Below are 7,775 nucleotides of genomic sequence, written 5' to 3'. Positions count from 1 at the left end.
TAAGAATCCAAAGCAAATCAGCAAGAACAGTTTGAAGAGGCTCCATGTTAGCTCTTACCTTTAAGTGTTGGCAATTGGCAGAATAAGAGGAGCGGGCAAGCATTCAATCTTTGTGAGAGGGGACAAATGCTCCTTTTCAGGTCCTGGGTTAGCCCATGGTAGACCCCAGGCAGCAGACAAAGTGACTAATGCAGAAAACTTCAATTGCACTTGTGCAATTGCTCTGAATCCCAACACACAGTCAGCGGAGCATTATACACAAGTATGTGTATAGCTTAAATCCATCTGAAAAGTAGGAGAGCACTGTACAAGGTCAAAGGCAAAGACAGAGTCAACTAGTGCACAGACGGGGAGTTGGATTCTGAGACTGAAAATGGACTGATAATTTGTTGTGATGTAGTGGTCTTTAAAGAAGAGTTTCTTCACCTCTTTCATAAATTGGAGCAGGGTTGGGTGTTTCTGGAGAATGCAGGAATACTGTTCCACATCTGGTTGCAAGGAAGGAGAAGGCCCATTATTTTTTATTTATTCATTTACACTTCTTCAAGCCCAGTCTGGTGTAGTCCTGACAGAGGCCAAGACTTCAGCAGACTGGGCTCCTGCCAAGCACAACCACATGTCACCATAGATGGTGAGCTTCCCACCCAGACTGATATGCATGACTGTCATAAGGCCTTTGTGGATGATGCACTAAATTGATTAAAGGTGAGCTCCCACTCCAGAAAATTTTCTGATAATGAGCACAATGCTTCAGTAGTTATTTATTTGCAGTAGAGACAACAATTTCAAAGGCTTATGTTTCAATTAAATTAATGATCATCTTGAAGCTGAAAGAAAGTTCCAAGAGTCGGCAGCTAAATAGTCCAAGCAACTTTTATCAAGGATGGAGAGAAGGTAAAGAGCAATATTCGGTGAAAGAACAGCCAACACGTGTTTCACCCCATAGGCGAGTAGGCGGGGGCTTTCTCAAGGCTGTGGAAAATATATATGGACAATTTAAGTCACATACCAGACTTTACCAAATTGCAAGCATGCTTTCCGTGCATATCATGCAGGGCATGTTGTGCTCTGTGGTATATACTCTTTTGTAAATCACAGTAGAATGTTCTCTTTGCTCTGCTTTGGTCTGATGTCATAGTTTGACATCATGTAGAATGTGGAAGGTTAGATGGATTTGAGCAAAGCTGAGAGTAGGAGAGGAGTTGTGCTGTGGATGGGATGCTCCATTAAAGACCTGATTTCACACTTATTTGGATCCGTATTTCATCTCTTCTACACTGGCGACGAGGATGGGATGTGCACGGATGAGATCCTCTGGAGCATCCTAACATTTTGTTTGTGGCTACTTTGTGCTGGATTTTACCATTTGAATTCTATTATTTCAGGTGGTTGTGTTTTGAGATTTTGCCCTGCGAAAAGTTAAGGTAAAATATATATATATTTTTTTTTTTTGCCTCAATTCTTACAGGGTATCAGCCTTTGTTTTTTTGGGGGGGCTGATCATGTTTTGATGTGTTTATCCAGACCAGTTAGCATTACTGCTACCAAATCTATGCTAATAATTTTTTTTTCCAGTTTGCATTCACACTCAGGAGAGTGTGAAAGTTTATTGATTTTCACCAGCTGAGCCGTCTGCCTTGTTCAGAACTAAACAAACAAGGGGTTTGAATTTGTTTAACTTCAAGAGGATTTACATTCCTGCTCAGCAGAGCGGAAAGATTCTTTCATCTGTTTCAGGTTATTATGCTCCGGAGAGTATAATGTTTTGAACAATTTTCTTTCTTCGCTCGAATTGGAACTGTGTTTATTTACTTTTATCTGCACTTAGTAGAGCGCTAGCAGGATGAATTGAACAAGAAGTTTAAAATCGTTCAATCTTCAACTTTAATTTTACATATATATTCAGAAGAGTGTAAAGATTCAGTAATTTTTTCTGTGTTATTATGCTCAGCAGGGCATGATGTTTGAACGTTTTTTTTTTCAGTTTGACTCGCGCACGGTGTAGCGCCAGCAGCATTCCATGTTCCAAGCACGCTTGAAGTGTTTTGTGTTTATTTCAATTTCACGTTCAGGAGAGCGTGAAGTTTTTTTTGTTGTTTTATTTTGAACTGCTATGAGAAGCTTTCAATACATAAACATTTGACTTCAAAGGAGTGTTACGATCTCTGTTTTGCTCTAGGCTGTTTGAAGTGTTTGGAGAACGGTGTCCTGGGTTACATCAATTTCACATTCAGGAGGACGTGAAGAGTTGCAGACGGCTATGTTTTTCAATTATATTTGACATCAAAGGAACGTTATAATTTCTGTTCTGTATTGGGAATTTGCAACGCTAGGAGAAGGGCGTTTCTACAGTGTTTCATCAGTTCAAGTCAACGGACACTCGTTTTTTTTAACACACTGCTGCAAAAGATTTGTTTTATGAAATACTCAACTTGTTTGGTATAGGCATTATTGGAATTTTAGGATAATTTTAAAGACAACTCACGTAGACATTTTCTGCAGGTTCTTTCAGAAGTATGCCAAATCTATTGAGAAACAAGAACTATTTCCTTTAGAAGTCTGACTAATTGCTATCGGTTACTAAACGAAGTGGACTGTTCTACAAGTTTTACATACTTTTGGGAATTTTTTTTATTTTACTGTGATAATATTTTATTCTATTCTATTTATTGTTTAGTTTAATTTAGTGTTGGCATTATGCAAAGTGTTACTCCACCACCTTTCTTTTTAACAACACCTGGTGAGCCTTTGATAAAGTGGTCCAAATGGAAGAAGACTTTCTTACATTATGCCAGGGTTTGTGGTTCTAATTTAACAAATGAACGTAGAACTGCTCTTCTCATGCACTGTCTTGGGTGTGAGGGTCAAGAAATATTTGAGAGTCTTCCGGATCCAGGTGAAGAAGCTACAGACCTCAATGAGTTTGAGCTTTGTCTAAAAAAACTTGATTTACATTATCTACCCAAAGTGAGCACCATATTAGAACGCTATCACTTTGGGATGAGGGAACAGAGACAAGGTGAGAGCATTGAAGAATATGTTACAGCTCTTAGGAAGCTTGCATCGACGTGCAAATTTGGTAGTACAATTGAAGAAAGAATTAGAGACCAATTTATGCTGAGATGTGCAAGTGATAAGATTAGGCAGGAGTTATGGAGTAAAGATGACCCTACATTACATGAAGTAATCATCTTGGCCAAAGGTGTTGAACATACGTTGGCTTGTGTTGAGGAATTAGAAAAGCAAAGGAAAGTAGAGGTGAACAAAATAGTGATGAAAGGAGAATCTGCAAAGGATAATGTAGCTCAGCGTGAGAATGAGAAAATTGATCAAACTGTTGAATATCGGTATAAGAATACCAGATGTTTCCGGTGTGGGAATTTGGGACATTTTGCTACTTACAAAAAATGTCCTGCTGTGAACTCTGCCTGTAGAATCTGCAATAAAAAAGGACATTTTGCTAAGTGTTGCAAATCTGCAAAAAATCATACATCTGTGAAGACAGTTGAAGACTGCATTTTGACTGTTTCACTGACTGCTGAGAGGAAAAAATATCCTAAGGATTTTGTCACAATCTTAGGAATATCAACAGAGATGTTGTTTGACTCGGGGGCATGGTTGACATTGATTTCTAAAGAGTTTTTTGACCAAAATTTTAGTCACAAGGTTAGTCTGAAAAGTCCTGATCTGGTTCCTGGTGGATATGGGGGACAGGTCATTGATCTGAGGGGATATTTTGAAGCGGAGATTAGCTAGAAGTCCAACACAATTTTTGGGAACATTTACGTTCCGGTCAAGGGAGGCAGTGTAATAAGCTGGCCTCATCAGGCTAGGTTAAAAGTCATTTTGGATCCTAATTCTCCTTCTCCGGTGATGGTTAAAGATGAATATGTGAAAACTTTAGGTCAGGTATGTGAGATAAGTACGGGTAGAGAAGAATCTGTTAGAGAATTTGTTGATGAATTTAAAGAAGTGTTCAGTTCGAAGTTGGGTTGTTTGAAGAATTATTCTCATCAAATAAAATTGAGGAAAGGATCAGTTCCTGTTACTGCTAAAGTGCGACCGATTCCTATTTCGTTGAAGGAAGATGTAGAAAGGGAAATTAAGAGGCTGTGTAATGAAGGGATCATCGAGCCTGTAGAAGCTACAGAGTGGACTTCACCCATTGTGGTGGCGAGGAAACAATCTGGTGAGCTGAGGTTATGTGTGGACTTGAGGAATCTTAATAAATGTATCATCAGTGATCAATTTCCTCTCCCCAACATCACAGAGATGGTCACTTTATTAGCTGGGTCTAAGTTCTACACGAAGTTGGACTTGACCTCAGCATATCACCAAGTTGTGCTTCATCCTGATTCACGTGATTTTACTACATTTATCACTCCTTTTGGTACGTATAGATTCCTAAGAATGCCATTTGGATTGGTTTCTGCGGCTGCAGTTTTTCAAAGATTGATGTATAATCTGTTTGGTTCTATGACTGGTGTTAAATGTTTCCAAGATGAAATTTTAGTTTATGGAAGCACAATGGTTGAGCATGACGAGAGAGTTAGGAAAGTTCTTACTATACTCAGAGATCATGGACTCACACTCAAATTGAAGAAGTGTCATTTCAAGGAAACTGAGGTGGATTATTTGGGTCACAGGATTACTGCTACAGGATTGCATCCTAAGAAGGATTTAGTAGATAGTATTATACATCTTCGTACACCTGAGAAAAAAGAGGAATTGATGGCTTTTTTAGGAATGGTGGAATTTCACGCGAAGTTTTTACCAGATCTTGCTTCTAAAACTGTGTGTATGCGTCAGCTCTTAAAGAAAAATGTAGAATTTGTATGGAATGATGCATGTACTAAGGAGTTTGAAAGCATCAAAGCTCTTTTATCTTCTGTGGGGTGTTTGGAATCATTTGACCCCAAGAAAAAGAGTGTAATTATGACTGATGCAAGTGAAAAAGGCTTGGGTGCGGTGTTGTTGCAGGAGGATGATGATTTAATTCGCAAACCCATTGTGTTTTGCTCTAGAACATTACGTGGACCAGAGTTCAATTACTCAACGATTGAAAAGGAAGCCTTGTGTGTACATTGGGCAGTTAACAAACTTAGGAACTTTGTATGGGGAAGTAAATTTGAAGTTTTTACGGATCACAAACCATTAGTGGAAGTATTTATGAGGAAAGGGTTAGATTTTATCTCAGGCAGGGTGAGTAGATGGGTGATTAGTTTACAGGAGTATGATTACACTGTACATTATGTCCCTGGTTCGTATAATAGAGTTGCAGATTGTCTCTCTAGATTGAGTTCAATGGAAGAGGAAAGTTCGAGTGGGTATGGTTTAAGGGATGTTTCTGTGTGCAGTGTGACTGGTGGTATTGTAGAACAGGATGAATGGAAGAGAGCTGTTGCAGAGGATGAGGTTTTGCAACGTGTGTGTGAGAAGATCAAGAGTGGTTGGACACATGATACAAAAAAAGATGTAGATTTGTGTGGTTATTGGAAGGTGAAGGATGAATTATCGATTCAGGGTGGTTTACTGTTACGTGGTCTTAGACTAGTAGTTCCTATGGTTTTGAGAGATAAAATTGTTAATCTGGGACATGAGGGTCATCAAGGTATGAGCAGGACTAAGGCTAGAATTCGTTTGGATTATTGGTGGCCGGGAATGGATTTGAGAGTGGAGCGGGTAGTAAGAGAATGTATTGATTGTTCCAATAGTGACAAAGTGTATAAAACTAGAATTCCTCCAATGTGTGTAAGGGACATGCCACTAAAACCCTGGCAAGAAGTTGCAATAGACATTGTGGGTCTTATACATGGTAGGGGTGGTGTCACTTATTTGATAGTGTTAATTGATCATTTCTCTAGATGGGCTGAAATTGGCTTATGTCACAGTACGGAGACTAAAAAAATAATTGAGTTTCTCAATGACATTTTTGGGCGTGAAGGTTTTCCCAATACTGTAGTCACAGATAATGGGCCACAGTTTGTTTCAAGAGAAATGAGTGAGTTCTTTGGGAAGATTGGCATAAAGCACAAAAAATGTTCTCTTTACCATCCAGAAGGAAACGGAATAATTGAAAGATTCAATAGGTGCGTTAAGGAATGCATACAATTAGAAAATACTTCAAATAGGGACTGGAAGGAAGGTTTGAAAAAATGTCTTTATGCATATAGAGTAACTCCTCATTCCACTACAGGAGAAGTTCCGTTTGATCTTTTCCGTGGTCGGAAAGCTAACACATCTTTAGCACCTGCATGGGTTTGTTGGAGAAAGAATGTAATTGGACAAGACATTATGGATGAGAAAATTGTGCGTGAGAGTCTGAATGTACAAATGAGGAAACTGTATTATGACCATAAGAAAGGTGTGTATCATAGTGACATAAAGATTGGAGACCAGGTTTTGATTAAAAGACCGACACTGAGTAAAAATAAAAGTAAATTTCAGGGACCTTTTGAAGTTGTCAAACTTTTCAGAAATGCTGTAAAGATAAAAGATGGAAGAATTTGGAATCTTAATAGAATTGTAAAATTTAAAGGAAATTGTTAAGAATGGTGTTTTCACTAATGCATTGTATTTATTAGTTTTCTTTGTGAATTTTCAAAAAAAAATAATAATAATAATTTGTATATAGTTATCAAAACTATCATTCTGTCTTTAAGGAGGGAGGTGTGTGGTATATACTCTTTTGTAAATCACAGTAGAATGTTCTCTTTGCTCTGCTTTGGTCTGATGTCATAGTTTGACATCATGTAGAATGTGGAAGGTTAGATGGATTTGAGCAGAGCTGAGAGTAGGAGAGGAGTTGTGCTGTGGATGGGATGCTCCATTAAAGACCTGATTTCACACTTATTTGGATCCGTATTTCATCTCTTCTACATGCTCCCTCTTGGTGAAATCTGTAAGTATAACGGTATAGTGCCATAACAGACTCCCCAGTGTAAGCCAAGGACTGAAGTCATGAGGGAAAATTAATAAAGTGAGGCCATAAATGAAGTTAGGAGAGTACATTATACTACTCTTATTCTTGTTGTGAGAAGACAAAGGGAAAGAAAAAGTGGTTATAGTCCTATTTAATGGTAAATGAGGAAATGTGAGAATGCAAGCTGGCACTCACGTCATGTTAGTACATGCTTAAGAGCGATGTATATGAGCAAATGCTATTAAGAACAAAATAGTGTGAAAGAAATAAGAAACTCTAAAGGATTGATAACGTACCCAATTCAGAACATAATGACAAACTTCTGACATCAATTGTCTCAATTGTCGATAGAAATCTGAACGTAGAAACCAATTATAAGAACTCACTTGTACAAACAATATTAGCTAGATGTCACAAATAACTAAAAACATACTGGCATTTAAGAAAATTAACTACCCCCCTCTCTCATAATCAAATAAGAGCGACATGCTCATGAAACACATTGTCACCATGGACCTTTAAATCCCCCTGAAACCTTGTCGCAAATTTCTAAACCAACTAAATTGAATTATATTCCCTATCAAAACGAGGAAATGTCATCATTAAACTAAACATATGTGAGCAGCATGCTCATAATTGGCTTAACCACAAGGACCTGTTTATGCCTTGGTACAGTGCACTCCGTTTAGCAAGCCAGAGACATTAGTGAAATTAAGAGGATTGGCTGAAATAAGTGAGTTCTAAACTCACAGTAAAATAGATAAATCGGAAATGGAAAGAACTAATGGTACCTGAAAACGCGGTAAGCACGAAAGAATAACGGCGAGAAATCGCCGGCGTGTCCTGCGTTCAA

The sequence above is a fragment of the Pleurodeles waltl genome, chromosome 4_2, assembly GCF_031143425.1.
Source record: "Pleurodeles waltl isolate 20211129_DDA chromosome 4_2, aPleWal1.hap1.20221129, whole genome shotgun sequence".
Taxonomy (NCBI): Eukaryota; Metazoa; Chordata; class Amphibia; order Caudata; family Salamandridae; genus Pleurodeles; species Pleurodeles waltl.
Note: the sequence above shows the minus strand (reverse complement) of the source record.